This window comes from Rhinolophus ferrumequinum, chromosome 10 (assembly GCF_004115265.2).
Source record: "Rhinolophus ferrumequinum isolate MPI-CBG mRhiFer1 chromosome 10, mRhiFer1_v1.p, whole genome shotgun sequence".
In the NCBI taxonomy this organism is placed as follows: domain Eukaryota; kingdom Metazoa; phylum Chordata; class Mammalia; order Chiroptera; family Rhinolophidae; genus Rhinolophus; species Rhinolophus ferrumequinum.
In genome coordinates, this window is record NC_046293.1 from 28,779,483 (window position 1) to 28,798,798 (window position 19,316).

Genomic DNA, 19,316 nt, shown 5'->3' on the forward strand with positions numbered 1-19,316 from the left:
TAAATAATTTCATTAGGATTGGAGTAATGATGAAAGAAAGGTAATTTTGACTAACGTGTTTGAGATTGGACGGGGAGAAGGTCATGCTTCTCTTGGTGTTGGGAAATGTTCCCAATGTTGGGAAATGTTTTCAGAACTTTCTTGAACCATTGTGTGGGAGAATGTTGGGTTGGGAAGATGGAGTGACTGGTTTTTGTATATAGGTAAAGAGGCAAGGAGTTATTAGACCAAAACAGGGATTTATTGAATGCTATTGGAATTAGGGGTCATAGCAAAGTAAGGTGAGGGAAAATAGGAGAGACGAGAGTCTTGTATGTAGACAAATAAACCTAAAAGAAAGCGTAAGAAAATGACAAAAGTGATGAGCATAAAGATATATAATCTTTGAGGCTTGATGTTGAGTGTGAATGATCCAAAGATCTGGCGGACAAAATTTGAGTTTTTAGTTTTTGTGTTTTCTCTTAGGCAACAAAATTTATTTAGCAAGCAATGTAGAATCACAAAATCTTTGAAGTGAAATGGACCTAAGTGGTAGTCTAACATCGCACTTTGCACTGGAATCTCCTGTTTGGTATTCCTGACAGGTTAATACCTACTTTCTGTTTCAACATTTCTAATGGCAGAAAGGGAGTGTCTCTAATTTCATAAGGCAGTTCCTCCTTTTGTTGGACTTCCGAACAAATTAGCATTTGTTGATTTTGAGATAAAGTTGGCCTTTCACTGTTTTTGTTTCTGTACCCCCTACCTGTGTTTGTCTCTTTTTTTCTGTATCTATCTCTTTTAGGACAGATTTGTACTATTTAAAGAAAGCCATTAAAATTCCCTTGTGTTTTCTAGGCTAAATAGCCTGCATTTTCCTAACTATTTCTCAAACATGTTCTGATTCATTCTTTAACTTGGTCATACTCTTGTCCGACCTACTGTTTTTAAAAGCCCCTTTCTCCTTGTATATTTCTGTCTGCAATTTAACGTTGCATTGACATTTTTGGCAACCAACTAGCACTATTGAATCGTATTGAGTTTGCAGTAAATTAAAAGCTCTCAGTCTTTTTCACCTTTAATACACTTGAATATTTGAACCAAGTGTATTACCTTATATTATGGTTATGTCTCATAATTTCTAATATTGTTTATTGTGCTTTCTTTCCATTCTCCTTTGCGATGTTTTCCCCCTTTAATAGTCTTCAGAAACTGGCTTTTGGTTTCATTCATTGAGTGATGTTTTGTCCCTCATAATTTTCTGTTTTTATTTTAATTCCTTGCTTTGGATTATATCTTTCCTCCTTTACTTGTTTTTGAGTTTGTGCTTTTTAAATTAATGTATGCATTTAAGGTTTTCCTCTGAATATCATTTTAGTTGAATTCCCTAGGTTGTATTCTATTAATACATTGTTGTTCTTCTTTCACCACTGATTTCATCCTTGATCCAAAAGATTTTGCTTTTTTAATTTATAAGGCAATACTTTCCCTCTCATTTCATTATCTAACTTTATTATGTTATGGCCAGAGAGTGTGGCTTTGTGTGATTTTTTTTTTTTTTTGGTCTTTGAATTTAATATTCCCTTGTTACCACATGCATGGTCAATATTAATGTATGTTGGATGTATTCATAAAAATGCATATTCTGGGTTTGTTAGATATATACAGTATTTTGCCAGGTATAATGTGCACTTTTTGGCCCAAATTTGTGAGGGAAAAATAAGAATGGGCATTATACATGGGTAGTACTAATTCCCTATCTATATAAATGCTTTTAATTCTTTTACTTAATCTTATGAGTTAAAGTGTAATTCTAGAAATCTAACAATATCCGTATGCAAAATAATACCCTGGAATATGATAATCGGTTTTGTCGAATTTATGACGAACTTTCAACGACAAAGAGTTCTTGGCCTTCTATGATGCATAAATATCATAAATTTGTTATCGGTATGTAAAGTTTCTTGTACCCTGTATCTGTTCTTGTGTTTTATAGTTATTTGTTACGTAAATTTTCTGGTACCATACTATGTTAAAAAATAAATGCTAAAATTCCTTTATAGTACAAAATCAAGTACTTAAATGTAAACAAGTAAAAATTTGAATTAAAAAATTAAAAGTTTTTTCCCTGAAAGGTTGGGCCAAAAATGAGGGTGTCCATTATACACGGGAGCACATTATACACGGCAAAATATGGTAATTCTGTTCTGTTTTTCTAGCATGTTATTTGAGAAATGCATTCTTTGTATTACTTTTGTTTTCCTCATCTATAGGTTTTAGAAAGAGGTGTGTTTATCTGATTGTGGATTTATTAGTTACTTCCAGAATTTTTAAAACCCGTTTTTACTTTAAGTGATTTGAAGTGATATTTAGGTACACCAAAGATAACTTATTTTTAGTGGATTGTACCATTTATCAATAGGAAATATCTTTTTTTGTACTATCACTTGATTTTCAGTTTGAATTCTTTTTTTATATGTTGTATATAGGTTTTACATGTTTATTTAACCTTTATTTTGTTAGCATTTGCCTGGTGTATCATTTTTCATCCCTTAATTTTCAACCTTTCTATTACGCTATTTTATTAGAAAGTGTCTCTTGCTTATAGTACATATGTGATGATATTTTTGTCATTTTACCCAGCTTGAAACCTGTTATTTTTAGACTGATAGTTTATTTTTGTCCCACATTCCTCAACTCCGAAATCTGTTACTACCCATTTTGTAATTATTGGGGTTTTTAATTTCACAATACTTACTTTAAAGATGACGGATCCTTAAATTATTTCAGCCTCTCCATGAGTCTTACTTGTCTTTCGGAACGTTGCTGTTTCCCATATCTGAGTTCTTTCTCAGGGTCTTTTGCTGTCTTGTATGTATAGTACATCTATGAAATTATTTTAGCAAGGGTCTGTTATCTCAGACTTTACTCAGAATAATACCTTTAATTCTCTATCCTTGTTCATTGTTAGTTTTTCTAACAATAGAATTCTAGGTTAAAAATAAGTTTCCCCCGGAACTTTGAGGATATTTTTTATTTTAGCATTAAGTATTGCTGAAGACAAGTCTGATGTCAGTTTAATCTTACTCCTTTGTAGTTAAATGTTTTGTTTTGTTTTGTTTACTCTAAGTTATTAGCATTTCCTCTTACTGGTTTTCTGAAATCTTAACACAGTATGTCTAGATGTTAAAGATTGGGTTTTTTAACTTATTTTAATTTAGTCTGTTTTGCTAATCAGTGGGCATTTTCTGTGGAGAGAGTGTGTGTGTGTGTGTGTGTGTGTGTGTGTGTGTATATTTATTAGCTCTGTGATTTTTTTTTTTTTTAAATTCTCTCAGTTTTTTTTCTCAGTTCTTTTTTTTTAAAAAAAACTACTATAAAGTGAAAGTTGTTGCTTCTGGGTATGTCCCCCATGTCTCTTAGCTTTTCTGTTTTTTCTTTGTATAATATTTTGAGAGGATATCTGGTCTTCATTAACTTTGGTCGCTACAGCAGTATCCATGAAGCTCATATTTTGAATTTTTAAGATTTCAGATTGATTTCTTTTTACATATGCTTGTTGCTTATGAGTGAAATAGCATCCCATTCACTTTGTGGATACTTGATATACTATTTTAAAATGTCTTCTTTCCATTCTGCTACTAACTAACTAGTTTTTGCCTGTGGGGTTTGTTACCTTTTTTTAAAATTATTTGTAAATACTCAATTGCACTCATTTTTGTATTTGAGATTTCCTGTTTTACTTCAGGGGGATACTGACTCAAGTGATTGTGGGGGGTATGGACAAGTAGTACTTGCTGCTCATTGGATATGCTGTGAGTTTTGGATGGTAGCCCTTCCTTGTTGCTTCTGGAGCTTAGTGTCACAACTGTGTTGGGTACCCTATCCACTTTCATAAATGTCACTACTGCCCTGGCTTAACATTAGCATGGAAGAGATAGGGGAAAGTCGAATGAGCTTAACTGTTAAGATACAAATTACTACATGAATGTATTTTCATTGTGAAAATCGAAACTAGCATGTCAAGTCCAAGTGAAAGTCTATGTTTATGTCCTCTTTTCTTCATCCCTAGTGAATTGCATTTAATTTGGCATTTATCCTTCCAGACTTTAAAATATCACTTGACTGTATATATAAATGTTTAAAAATAGAAATTATTTTGTGTATTAAAACATAATGGTATAAAAACCAGAAACATTTATTGACTGCTTATATATTTAAGTTGTTTCTATTTATTTTCTCATTTAACCCCCCTAACATTCTCACGACAGACATTATAGTCTCAGTATCATAGATGAGGATACTGAAATAAGAAGAGGGTAAATGTCTTTGACAGGTAACTTAATTAGGAAATGGTAGTTTCAGTATTCAAAAAGGTATGTCTGGCTCCAGAGTTTGCACTTGAGTGCTACAGCAGCTTTGTTATACATTAAAATTCTTAATTTCTTAGTGTCCTTTATTTTTTAGTGTGGGTGCTCCAGTATTTTTAAAAAACTATTAGTGATGGATGTTAAATTTGCTTGTTTTTTTTCTATTACAGTGTAGCAATAGGTTTCCAGATACATTTTATACTAAGATAAATGATACATTTTATCCTAAGATAAATATCTCAAACTGTCTTTGGTGTGTCAAAGTGATGCACAGTTCCTGCCTATTTTCCCATAAAAAAAGGTTATGACAATAAAGTCTTCTAACAACAGTGTATGACATTACTCATTTCTGTACATTATTGCTAACCATAAATAGTTGCCAATGTGATCCATAAACATGTATTTTCTCTTTCCCTGATTATTAGTGAGGTAGAACATCTTATGTTTGTTATTTTATGAAATGCCTGTTTATGTTTCTCTGTTTATTTTTCTTTTGAATTGTTTGTCCTTTTTATTCACTAATAGATGTTCTTTTTTATTCTGGATACTAATCCCATATCGCTATGCTTTTTATTTTTCAACTATTTCTCAAAATTTGTGTTTATTTATGTGTCTTCGAAATTGATATTTTTTTCTATATTGAGTCTTATATCCAACATAGCTCTAATATTTCATATATTTTCATACTTCTGAATTCATATAGGTTAATGTTTCTTGATACCTTTTTCTTGCTATTCTGAATTAAATATTTTCTTCATTATATATTCTGACTGAGCTCTTACTGCTTTGATCAGGATGTCTAGAACACTGTTGAAGATACCATCACACTTTTTTGTTTTTGCCTTTAATGGAAATGCTGATGGTGTTTTACCACTAAATCAGAAGTTTCCTATTGGTTTGAAGCAGTTATTATCAGTTTAAGGAACAATCTTTATGTTAACTTTTATTTTTATCAGTGAATGAATGTCAAACCATATTCAGTGCCTTCTCAATTTCTGTTGAAAAATGACAGTTAATTTTTGTAACTATTTTGGGTTAATAAGTTTTTGAAAATGCTTAATTTTTTAAGTATTAAAAGGCATTTAAAATTGAAAAACTGTAATTTGGAATAGAAAATTTATCCCTTCTTTTAGTAGTTAGCCAGGCATACAAGGATAAAGGAATTTAAAGAAAATGTGTAGTTTTTTGGTCTCCTGGCCTTAAAGATCTAACATAGAAAGTCATTTCCCACACAGGCTGCTCTCCTGGTCTCTCTAAAGGCTATTCTTTGCACAATAATAGTTATTGAATCAATTGTTATGCCATTAACAGTGACGTGGCTAATCATATGTCTTCTGTTTTCCAGTAGAATAGCTTCAGAGTCATTATTTCAACATTAAAAAGAAAAATTTAGGAGAGAAATATAATAAATATTTGTAAATACCGAAATAAAGTCCTTTATCTGAATTTGTGAACCCTTCCTTGCAAAGAGCTTGGTGACTTATTGTGTTTAGCATTGTTATTTCTTTAGGATGTTCCCCTCCCTTTCTTTTTTAAAATTCTGGAGGCTCTAGGCTCAGTTAAATATTTTCATGTGGCAGAGAGCCAGATTTCCAATAGCCCTGAACTCAGCATGTTGCTGTTGCTTAGCAACTACATGTGAAGTCTTGTGGATATAACTGAATTATAAATAGAGTTATGAGCAGAAGTGCAATTGAAATTGAGATTTGAAAGAAAGGCATACTCTTTTTCCCCCCTTCCATTTGAATTTGAATGATTCTTTATGCACAGTTTTCAGAAATCTGGCTCACAAAAATTGGTAGTACTAACCCTATTGGGAAGATAATAAGGGCACTGTAGAGGCCTTGTTTGCAGTTACACATTTGAAAGCGTGTTTTTTAGTATTAGGGATTAAACAGTCTATCTTGAAGAGATGGCAGTTAATGGACAATAGAGAACTTCTACTAATTTTCATGGTCATTCATGTAGGAAGATATCTATATATTGTATTACTGTTTATATTTCTCTTCTGTATTTATATATTAAAGTCTACATGCCATAACACTTTAATGTTAGGCTATATACATTGTACTTTTTCTTTTTGAACTTTTATTTATTTAAATGTGTTTTTCCAGGACTCATTAGCTCCAAGTCAAGTAGTTGTTTCAATCTAGCTGTGGAGGCTGCAGCTCACAGTGGCCCATGTGGGGATTGAACCAGCAACCTTGTTGTTAAGAGTACCACACACTCTAACCAACTGAGCTAACCGGACACCCCTATATACATATACATATACATATACGTTGTACTTTTAAACACATTGTTTTTATGAAATGTATTAAAATTTTTCCTATAATTATATAACCTACATGGCATATTCATGTACTGAGTACATGAATACATCAACCTGTCTTTACTATTCCTCAGCAGAGCAGTGTATTTTGGAGTGGAATTGATTAAAATTTTATTTAAGAATCAAAAACTTAAAGGATTCTTTCAGGTCTCCTAATTTAATTTCCATTTATTCCAGATGGAAAACTTTAGACCTAACGAAGTTAAATAATTTTCCTAAACCAAATTCCCCCATCTGTGTTTTTTTCTGCAGCAGTCTCTTTTACTGATGCATATCTAGCAGCTATTTTTTGCACTCATATTTCATCAATTTACACAAAATTTAGTTGTATTCTGTAATTTTTAGTAAAAATGTACAACTGAATTGAGTAACAAGCACAACTAATGAACAGGTTTAGATGAGGGCAGAAGAACCTGAGATCTCAGTGTATTTGTGGTTATCAGTCAATATGTTTATAGAATGGGTAGAGAACTTTAGCTTATTTATTATTTAGTATGATGGTTAGGAGGATGGGTCAAGAGAGTTTCCAAAGTATAGTGTTTTTTTGTCAAATCTCTGCAGATATTTTTAGGTTCTAAAAGATGAAACGAAGTGATAATTCTTAGTTTTGAATAAAGGAACTCTGTATTTTCTTAAAATATGTCATAAACTTTTGATAGTAGCTTCTGTCAACCCCAACCTAAGCTTCTTAGGAACATTTGCCAAAAACACGTTGATTATATTCCTGGCATTATTTGCCAGGAAAGTTTTAGAATGGGAATGTAATTTTTCTTCTTTTGCTCCCTGGGGAAGTGCTGGTGCATTTTGAGTTATGCCCATAAGATATCTTGCTATCAAAAGCATAGCTTTTTTCTTAAGTTCTAATTGAAGAATGACACAGATTTGTAAATAGGATTAACTCGAAAAGTTGTAGTAAATGTGATTTGTATTAGATCTACAAGGAGGGGTAACATACCAGGAATATTGCTTTGCTACAGAAGAGAAAAAATGATAGGAAAATAATAGGTACAAAGAGAAATTTGAGTTTCCTCCAGAATATGAAAGGTTTGGGTTATTTGTTATTACAATTAGACTTCTGTACATACAGGTTATGGCCACAGAACATCTGGCTCTCAGTTGACATTTTAAACTCCTGTGGGTTCTTAGGAAGAGGGCCAAGAGGGGAGAGAGAATGGAGAGGGAGGGTGAATTTTCTGGAACTGTCTAAACTTCTTCAAGGCATTTAATTTACTGCACTAATTGTTAACATTAAGGTACTATTGATTGTTCAGTCCACTAAAGTTCAGATTCGTATTTGGTAAGATATGTGACTACTTTATAAATATTGTTCTGCAGGTATTGTGCTTTCTGTTCTCTTGAAATAAAACTGGACAGTATAAGGAGAAATTAAGTATTATAATTACTTTAAATAATACCTAAGAAAAAATGAAATGTTGAGATTTGTATTTAAAGTGATACTTAACTTACATACCTGGCATTATAAAATAATTTTTCCCACTTATAATGAATGCCTCGTTATAAAATTAGACCCATTTGTTATATTCCCCCCAATTGTAACTCATAGTTTAATGCATATGGCTTTCCTTTGTGATAAGGATTATAATTTATTCAGATAAGTAAACAATATCTATGTACATATAAGATTTAAATTATCCTAAAGATGTGAATACAATTGTAGCTAGATTCTGATATCCAACTCATATATGAGTAGAACATTAAGAAAAATAAATAAGACAATAAGTTTTCATCCAGACCAGTATTTAAAAATAACAGTATGTTTTTAAATGTTTGGTTAAAATTAACTTTAAAATCTATCCTTAAATGTTTAGATTAAAAGGATTGTTACTCAGTGGATTGCTCATTTAATTTTTCTCCATCCTTCACTGGAGCTCTTTTTGTTACTTAAAACTGTGCATAAGGAATAGAGACAGTGGAAATGTAATGGCTGTTGTTGATGTGAGAGGGGTAGTAGATTGGGGGAGAGGAGTTACCACTTTGTGAGAGGTATAAATGATAAATGTCTAATTATTACAGTGTTTTTACACATGAAACTAAAAAAAAAAAAGAACTGAAAAGATAATGATAATTCTACTACATTACAATTTACTTAACATCAAAAATGAAAATCTGCTTAAATATTATGAACTGTGTTTTGAAGAATAATATTTACCTTGGCTAAATGCTGAGGAAGAAAATAAATATATGTTCCTCTTTTTGTTTGAAAACACTTCATTAACATGAATGTTAATGAAGGGCACTCCTTAAAGGAAGCTTAATTATTGCTGATTTGTTAAATTAATAAAAATACACAACTGGGAAAAAAACAACAACTGTTTTCTTACATGTTTTAAAGGCATGTTTTCTAAGCTTTATTCATGATTAAAGTAAGTCCTTTACGTATGATTTTAATAATTAAAATTGTAAATTCCTTTAGTATTGAATATGTGAATTCATTTTGCATAACAGATAGTGACCAAAGAAGACATTTTAAAATTAATTTCCCATTTTATTAAAACACATTGATGGAGTTTGATGTAAGAAATGCATAGAATACGTACTTTGATAAACAGCATTTATTTTAACATCACTTGACTGTCTAACCATCCTTTTAGCAGCTATAATTTAAATTCTTGAAATTAAAAGTTTATTCTTTTCCTTTTTTTTTGTGGTTTGGTCATTACTTACTGGCCCATAAACTTCATAATTATTAAATTAGACTGTACATTGGTTGCCATCTTTAGGATCTAAAATCCACTTGAGTAAATTTGGAATGTATAAGGAAACATGCATATTAAGCATAATTAGGTTGCAAAATTAGAATGATGAAGTACATTCCCTTATCTGAGTAACAGAATAAATCATGTCAGTCGTTGTCAACTTGAACATTACCCTACTTTAGACAGAATTGAAAAATCAAAAATAGCACTGTTGTACAAATTATATTTTTATATGTTTGATTCAGCTTTTACTTGATATAAACAATAATTTGTTTTCCTCACTGACAGGAGTTATTTTAATTTAAGAAAATAATTATTGAATGCCTACTGTATAAAAGATACTACTGTGTGTTGGAACAAGTGTCTGTTAAAAACAAATAAGGCACAGTCCTCACCCTATTTAGAGATCTGCTGTGATAAATTATTTAATCTTCGTATTTTTAATACACAGCAAACAGTCTCTTACGCATAACTCAGATTCCCACATAATTGCAGGGAAAAAGTGCTAGTAAAAAATGCAGTGTTCAGATTTTAGAGATTAGAGACACTAGAACTGTGATCAAAATGCCTCATTAGTCTCCTGAAAAAAAGAAAAACACTTAAATATTTACATACATACACACACACATATACATATATAAATAAAGTAATATGGACAATGGTATGTAACTTGAAAATGCCCTGTTTATTTAGCTTAGCATTCATTTTTCTTTAATTGCAACTTAATAAGAAAAGGTGCCAAGTTAATATTTTGGATGATGAAATGCAAAGCACATCTTTTTCCCCAAGAAAATAAAGTGTTTTTGCTGATAGCTTTGCTCTTATATTCACATTTATTTTGGGATCCATACTAGTATATTGTTTCTATTTTTAGGCTGTTGCTAGGCAGATTAAAATTTTTTTCTTTATGATTGCTTAATTTCTAGCTTTCTGATTGGTTACAAGAGCTTGCTTTCTTTAGCCAACCATAGTGACTATGCAAATTGTATTTCAGCTTCTGTTGCTGTGAGAGAACTGATAAGATGGCTGCAGGGGGTTCCCTTTGGGGTATGTTTATTATTTTAAGGAAGATTTTCATCATTGTGTAGTAATAAGCGAAAGTAGATTTCTTTCAAAACTGGTGTTTTATTTTTTGAAATATGCAATCAAACTATCTGAACAAATTTTAAGGCTTAAAAAATGCCTCTCGTGTCATATTTGGTTAATTTTAATGGTGCTCTGTATTGCACTCTGTCAGAGGCAGCATTATGTATAAAGGGGTATATATTGTTACTTTTTGTTAGTGAATAAGCATCCTGAATCCCCAAAGACAGGTTGTCCTCTGTATGTGAACATGCCACCAGCATGATAGTTTACAGTTCTGTCAGAAATATTCTAGATTACTATCTTTGCTTCCTAAAAGAATAATTTAGTTTTCTTCTTTAAGATTTATTTTAGATATTAATTATATGTATATAGTGCATCATTCTTTTAGCCGGTATTTACTTACTATATACTATGTGCCAGACAACATAAGGTTCATTAATATCGTACCGGCATATTTATTTTATTTTTCATTCTTTTGTTAAATGTCCTCTAAAGCACATTGTCATGATATCAATATATTTTAGTATGTTTTCTGACAACAAAGCTTTGGACACTTAAAATGTATTAATCTTATACTAGGTACATGATGAGATGTGCCAAAGTGTTTGATTAAACAATACATAAGTATAGGTATTAAAGTCCATTTATCATAATTATTTCTAAAAAGATACAATTAAAAGTACTGGCAAATAGAGTAGATGGTGGCGAGACACATCAGATAAATAAAAACAATATTGATAAAATGTGACTAAGCCTTATATAACTCCAGAAAGGTCAGTGAGTATACCTCATTTTAAAACAAATTTATCAACATTAATTACATATAAGGCCTTTGGTTATAGTGCCAGTGTATAATAGAAAAGAATGCTTCTGTTTCCCTTGAGACTGATTGTCTAGTTCTTCTGGTAATAGACAGTTAATTGCATTTTCTATGTGTAGAAAGCGTTATTAATATATATACATGGAGTGTTCATCCACACCATATTCAGTACTATCTTTTTGTTAATAAAATGTTTTGTTCTTTTACGAGTATCTCATGTCCATCCTTACCATCCTGAGAGATAAGCATGCTATAGAATTATGTCCCATTTCGGACAGGGAAAAAGAGTGGTTTATCTAAGATAAGCACATAAGAAAACAAGGCTGCTGTTAATTTTACATATGTAGCCTTTCATTATTGGTATAATTACACATGTACTGGTTGGCCTAGCAATGTAAACTTTCTAAAGTATGAACCAACACTCAGTTCTCTTGGTATAGTCGTTTTGTCCATGTTAGAAGTGTGACTTATTTTTAGTAAAGGGAGGTTGGGTTAAAAACAAATGAAGAGCAAAATATTCAACTGTACTGCTATTCCTTTTTTTTTAAAATAACAGACTTATTGAGATATAATTCACATGCCATACAATTCACCTATTTAAAGTGTATAACTAAGAGAGTGCTTTTAAAAATATTCAGAGTTGTGCAACCATCACTATACTTAAATTTAGAACATTTTTATTACCTCATAAAGAAACCCTGTACCTTTTAGCTGCCACTCCCCATTTCCTCCCCAACCCCCCAACTTTAGGTAACCTCTCATCTGCTTTCTATCTTTATAGATTTGCCTTAGCAATTATATTAAATGATTTCTTCATTTTCAAAGAGAGAGAGAAGAAAATTGTGGCAAATATCATATAGCTTATTGCTTAACATTATCATACAGTTGATTTGCTACACCCCATGGATGCAAAATTTAAAGGCTGAAAATGTATAAGAAGGGTGCTTATGCTAATAAAAACAACTTCGTGCTGACTTGGGTGGCTGGTTGACCTTACTAAGTTACAATTATTTGTGTAATGGAAGGCATGATAGCAACATGGGTATTGATGTATTAATTCAGATCTTTATAAAGTTGAATTTGTATAAATTGTCACTTAAATGAGAAAAGAATATGCCTTGGTATAGTGTATGACATATAATTTGCTCCTTGATAATTGTCGGTTAAAAACATGGCCTTCTGTAACTTCACTCATGGTCTGCATAGATGGTGGAATTTCGTTTAAGTAGGACAAGCTAGAGGAGAGGGCCCTGATGGATAACTGTCTAATTTTTCTAAGAGGATGTAATTTGATAAATGTTACTCTAAAATTGCATGTTTTTGGATCAGTTTTAATTTGCCTATATAACAGAATGGTCCCAAAACTACATTGGAGAAGTGATTTTAAGGTATCTTGTATTTTTTCATGTAAGACTACCCTAGAATTTCTCAAAACATAGCAGTGAATGCAATAGGTTAGTGTAGTGAGCATTCTGGTTTTGATGTAACCAAACTTTCAAGAGCATGATTTGCTCCTGCTTTGTCCAAGGAATTGGTAGTAAAGCAAAGTCCCATTTCCTTTGTTGTTGATTATTTTTAAAAATTTCGTTAGGGGATATTCCATTCCACATTTTGATGCCCCAGCTAGTAGTATTAAGTTGATGACAGGCAGAAGGGGTGATTTGTTGAGGTGTCAGATAATCGTGACCACTTAATACTTTACTGAATTTGTGAATATTAGGTAGATAAAGAACAGATTTCACCAATTAATATTTTTTTTAAAACATGGTAGGATAGCTCTTGACAGTGTTTTTATGCAATTGAGAGAATTACTGCATAGTAGAATTGAAGAATTCTGAACTATAGGTGCTCTGGGTCCTAAAGAAAATAGTGCCAGTGCTTTGTGAGTGACTGGGAGAGAGAACTTCCAGAAAGCAGGAGAGCAATGGGATTTTTAACAGAAGTAGTGCATCGTGTTTTACTACAGTTTTAGAAAAGTAATTATTAACAAGATAAGATGCCCAATGTTTAAGATAAAAATTTTGGATGTCTGTTCACTCAATTTTAGTAGATAAGTATCAAAGTGAATGAACCATTATATTATCAGGTTCACCAGTCTCAGTCGGCAGTAAACAGTAGAGTAGATTATTAACATGTATTGTACAATACACTGATTATTCTTTATGATTTTGTTTTCAGGACTGTTGCAAAATTCTCAAAATTTAGGAGTGCAAAATAAAATAACACAGTTCTCAACTGAAAACTTAAAAATCTAGTTGCATTTCTAGAGGCTAGGAATCATCAGCATTAAGTGACTGTTTATGAGTAAGCCATTATTAGGTCTATTGACTAATATTTAAGCCATTTAATGAAAACACAAATTTAAATAAAAATTATTTTCTGCATGCTATTACTCAGAATAATGTTATGCTAATGTCCGTTAACATGAATGTAATTGGAATGCATGTATCAAAGATAGAGTGTCAAGTCCACTGAAATGGCTTTGCTTAACATTTTGTAAGTTTTTGCTAAGTTTTATTTTAAAATATACTTCACCAGGTATCCATAACTTTGAGTTAATAAGTGTTTGTATGTGTGTGCATTTTGACCCAACAATCCTGCTACTTCATATTGTTTTGTTAATTTAAGACTGTTCTTGGAAAGCAGTAGGACAGACTCTCGTTTATTTAGCAGGAAAAAACCCTATAGTAGAGCTGTTATTGAAAGAATCTGGGGGTATATTACAGGTATGTTTCAGTTTCATTGTTCATGTATATTTTCACATAATTTGGATTGTTGTTAAAGCACTTGCCCTCATCTGCTTCCCTTGTTGCTGGGCAAGGTTCTGCTGCTGATGTCTGATTGGTTTTAGGCAACTACGGCTTTGAGCCAATCAGACAGTGAATTTCAGCTCTCTCACCGGACTGAAGCATTGAAGCAGCTGCTGATTTATTTTGCCTATGGGGAGATTGTGTAAACTAAGAGTATGGCTGCAGCAAGCTCCTTCTTGGGTACGTTTTGAAAAATTACTAGGTTCATCTATAACTGAAGGAGAAAAAAATGAGGTTTATTTTAAAAACTTGTTTACGGAGAAAATTTGATAGGTAGGGAATTTGAGGAAAAAAATATATTTTGACAGATTGGCTATTTTTATTTTAAAGGAATGTAGAGTGATGTAAATAAGAAAAATTACCCTTTAATTTACATATTTATTTACTGTTTAATCCACACGTTTGCTTTATTGTTTCCAAGGGGAAAGAGTTCATACAACCTTTTTGTTACCTGCTGTGAAAGGTAATTAAGGAGGGAAGGATGTAATAATTGTACTTACAACACAACGTAGTTTGTCAAGAATCATTTTAATTTCATTAAATGAATGAAACTAAGTCAGTTCAGTGCACTAGACAACAAAACACTTCATAATGCTATCCACAGTAAACCTTTGGGTTCAGAATATTATTAATTTTGGAATGGACAATCTATATAGTAATAGTGATAGGTGAAATCACTATTGCTATGAAAATAATTTTGTTACTCGAATTTAAGATTTCGTTGGATTTTTAGTTATAAATGCCTTATAAATGTTGATGACTATGGATTTTTAAAAATAAATTTACATTTGAATTTTGTAAAAGAGGATGTTCTTGTTATGTATTATTTCTATTTCACTCATTGCCCTAGATAGGAAATTGATTTATATTTCTGGAAACATTCATGGATATTTAAAGGAAGATAAATTAAAATAGCATAAAAGGTGTAAATTTTATTTATGTTTTATATTTTATTGTATGTGGATTTAGGATTTTATGCAGTTATGTTCTAGATGACTTATGTCAGACAAAGAAAAAGAACCTCACTGAAGTATTGCAGATCCAGGGTTTAACTATGTTTCTCTGACCTTATTGTCTGTCTCCTGTTGCTGGGCAGGAATCAGAATGCTGGCTATTGATTGGCTGAGTTAGTGAGCAGCTCTTGAACAGCCACTTAAATTCTGAGCCTTTTTGAGCTCGGAGATTGTAGGTTTTGACATTACAGCTTTTGGTAATACTTCTCTTTGTTGTTTCATAGCTATGGTCTCTTCGCTAAAAAGAAGAGTGAAAGGAATGTGTGGAGGGGGCTGAAGCAGAGAAGAAAATAATGTTTTCACTTAAATAATAGGTTCATTGGGCTTTCCTTAAAGTAATTTACCCAAAATTGGAAAAAAAAACTTCCAAGCTATAGAAACTTATTTGCAGGTAACATACCCTTCTTGGTAATTTAAATATAAATTCCTTTGGTAAAAGTGAAACCCTTGTGAATGCTGTAGAAAAAGATTTTATTAGTGATGGTATTTCCCCAGAGTTCTTGAATCTAAATACACAGAGTAAGGACTTATAAACATTTTTTTGACTATCTTCCTCATGAAAAAATATTTTCAGGGGAAAGTAGTTCATCACGTTTTATACATTTACTTCCAGATATGGCAGACATTTTTTTACTGTAGAACATGAATGCTTTTTCCTGGGAAAATGAATTACAGTCATGTGAGAACTTCATGATTCTAGTGTTGCCACCTAAAAAAGGAGTATTTCTTTTGTGAAATAGTTTTGTGAATGGCATCTCAGTTACAAGGTGATGATATTTAAAATGATCCTTAGTAATGTTTTGTTCCAGTAGTGCAGCAATGGAGACTTATTTGCAGGTAACACACCCATCTCTAATAACGTGTCGTTCTTAAATATACTTTGCTTATGCAAAATAGATTTTTAAAAACCTGCTGCTGATTGGTTTGCACAGATATGGCTGAACTAGTTTGAACTGGTTGTTCAGGCTACTTCCTTATTGCTTTGTCTGTTTTTCATTATACTTAGAACCCATAAAAGACCTGGTAAATGGCTGTAGTGTGCTCCCTTGTGGGTATAGATGGTAGTTATTCTATAATTCTGTACAGTATTTTATTGTTTCTGAACTGAGTGGCAATTTTGTTGATAAAACCAGCTTGCTTAGATTATGTTTATTTTTATTAAATGTCATTTGGTGGTGGCAGTTTATTAAATGTTATTTGGTGGTGATATTTGCATGTTGGATTTTCTAATTCATATAGAAAATAAGAGTATTTAAGAGAAATTTTCCTCAGATTATCTAGTTTGTGCCTAAAAACATCCTGAATATACACAATTAAAATAACATTTATTGAACGCTTACTACGTTCTAAGTGCTTAATGCGTAGAATCTCATTTAATCATCACTATAACCTCTGTGGCAGGTACTGATACTCCCTTTTTAAAGTAGCTGAAACTAAAAATTGAAATGTTAGGTAAGTTGCCCTATGTCACCTAATTATATGGAAGAGAGAGCTGGAGTTCAAATCTATGTTTCTGTCTGCAGAATTCATGTTCTTAACGGGGTTACTAAAAATTATGAAAATAAACTTATTTTTAGAGGAAAGCTTGCTTTTAATGCAACTGGTAATAACTGCTAGCTATTCATATACAGCTGAGAAATGTGGATATTGTGAAAGCTAAGTCCAAAAGAACTGCAGTTCAATATTTGAACATATTTAAAGGGTAACCATATTCCTTATATTATAAAATTCATTATTTTGTGTGTTTGGGGTCAGCAAGGAAAAGTAACTACAAAATTTGCATTGTGTCTTTGCAGAAAAATTTTCAGTTAGCATGAGTTTAGAATGGATAGTGAGTGGAAAAAAACTTGAAGTTTGAATTTTAGACTGCAATTCATAATCCTTAAAATAGTGCCTATGACAATTTTGCATTGAAGTTTCTATTCAATTGCAAGATAATTTTTCTAAATAGTTTTACTGAGTTCCATAATTTGAATTAAAAGGCTAGGAAGTCTAAGAAATACAATTTCCTTAGCGTGAGAGAATGAATGTGCAGAGTATACCAAAATGTAGAAGTACTGTGACAAAGTGGTAGGTTCTCAAGCTGTATTAGCCTGCAGCAAACAGGCAAGGCCATTGTTTTATGCCTTGCAGCCAAAGGAACAATGGAACACCTGAAAATGAACAAGTTGGGTTTATTATTTGTTGCATTGAGGGAGAATGCTCAGACTGTGAGACACATCAGTAAGAGGATGTTAGGAAAAAACCTATTATGGGATTTAGTAGTCATAGTATAGTATAGCTTGGGTTATTTGGGGGAGGGTTTGAGGAAGTAGAACCTCTCTGGATTGGGTACTGTCAGAAAGTGGGGGCAATTCTGCGCTTGGGTATCTCAATATATCTTATCTATAGTTAGGACAGACTACAGTGAGGATAAAGCTGCAATTGATAAAGGATAGCCATCACTCATTTAAGGAGATGGTTGGTGTTTTATGGGTTGCACAGTGACCTTATCTAATTTGAATGTTGAGGTGGTTTTATGTCCAACAGGAGAACAACATGACTTGGCTATAAGTGTCGAGTCAGTTTGTAATAACGTTAAGGCCTACTTGTGAGCGACAGGTAAATTCTGAGACCTCAGAGTCTGCCGTTTTTCCCTTCTCCAGCCAAAGCAAGTGTGTCCTACCATCATTCCTACTGGTAATAATGATGGTAAATGAATATTCACTGTGAAAGCATTATTCTTGTTCCCTGGACATCTTAGTCCTTACAGGATTTTTGTTTTATTCCACTAGAGAGCCTGGTGACATTATCTTTCTCCATTACCAAATCTTTGCCCTCTTTTGCTTTCCTTTCTCCACTGGCCAGATGTTAACATAGAAACGGTGATAGAGAACATCCTTGTCTTGGTTCTGATCTTATTTCACCATGAAGTATGGTATTTGTAGTTTTCTTAGTAGATAACTTTTATTAGATTTGAGTTGTTTCCATATATTCTTAAAGTTTTCTGAGTGAGTTAATTATGAGTCAGTGTTGAATTTTGTCAAATGAATATTCTGTATCTGTTCATATTCTGTTTATGTGGTGATTCACATTGCTTTTTTCCTCCTTAAGTAACAGAAATTCAGTGTCTCACAGCTCTGGAGGCTGGAAGTTTGAAATCAAGGTATTGGCAAGGTATTAGCTCCCTCTGAAGGAACTAAGGAAGGATCTACTCCAGACCTCTTTCCTCGCTATGGCTTGCGGGCAGCCTAACTCAAATCTTCACATGGTTTTCTTCCTGTATGTGTTTCTACAAATTTCCCCCGTTTTATAAGTACACCAATCATATTGGATTAGGGCCCATTCTAATGACCTTATTTTAATTTGATTATCTTTGCAAAGACCTTATCCAAATAAGGTCACATTCTGAGACATTGGGGCTTAGGGCTGTAATACATTTTTATTAAGTGGACACCTTGGTTGGACCTGAAATAAAGCCATAATGCTTCATGACTCACTTGTAATTTTCATTGCGTGATTTTTCAGTATGAAACCAACCATGTATTTTTTTTAATGAGCTTCATGTGATCGTAACGTGTGACTTTTTAAAGAAATTTACTTCTAAATAACTCTCTGAAAGAAATTACAATAGAAATTAGAAAATATTTTAACAGAACCGAAATGAAAGTATGACACATCAAAATGTGAGACTAGCTAAAACGGCACTTGGGGGAAATTTATAGCTTTGTATACATACCTTACAACAAAGGAAAGATAGAAAAGTAATCAGTAATGTTTACCATATTGAGGAACTGCCAGACTGTTTTCCAAAGCAGCTGCACCATTTTATAATGCTGTCACCATTGTATGAGAGTTCCAATTTGTCCACATCCTTGCCAATACTTGTTTTTCTCTTTGGTTATAGCCATCCTGCTATGTGTGAAGTGTTTTATCATTGTGATTTTTGTTTACATTTCTCTGATAACTAATGGTGTTGAGCATCTTTTCATGTTTATTGCTTATTGACTATTGGTTATTTGTATATCTTTTAGAGAAATATCTATTTAAGTCCTTTGCCCATTTTTAAATTGTTTTTTGTTGTTATTCAGTTGTAACAGTATTTTATGTTTTCTAGATGCAAGTTATCTCATCAGATTCATTATTTGTAAATATGTGATTTGCAAATATATATACATATTTTTTTTATTGTGAGTTGTCATTTCACTTT

At 32.1% G+C, this 19,316-nt stretch overlaps 1 protein-coding gene across 3 annotated transcripts in view; it reads left to right on the forward strand.

Moving 5' to 3' along the window:
* ATF7IP (activating transcription factor 7 interacting protein) overlaps positions 1 to 19,316 on the forward strand; it is a 107,910-nt gene that overhangs the window by 25,673 nt on the left and 62,921 nt on the right. The window contains exon 1 of one of the 3 annotated variants that reach the window (XM_033116267.1): positions 14,193 to 14,294. The exons of the other annotated variants lie outside the window; for them this stretch is intronic. The gene's annotated coding sequence lies outside the window, so the exon portion shown is untranslated. Of the gene's footprint in view, positions 1 to 14,192; positions 14,295 to 19,316 lie in introns of those variants that run through there. 3 annotated transcript variants of the gene reach the window in all.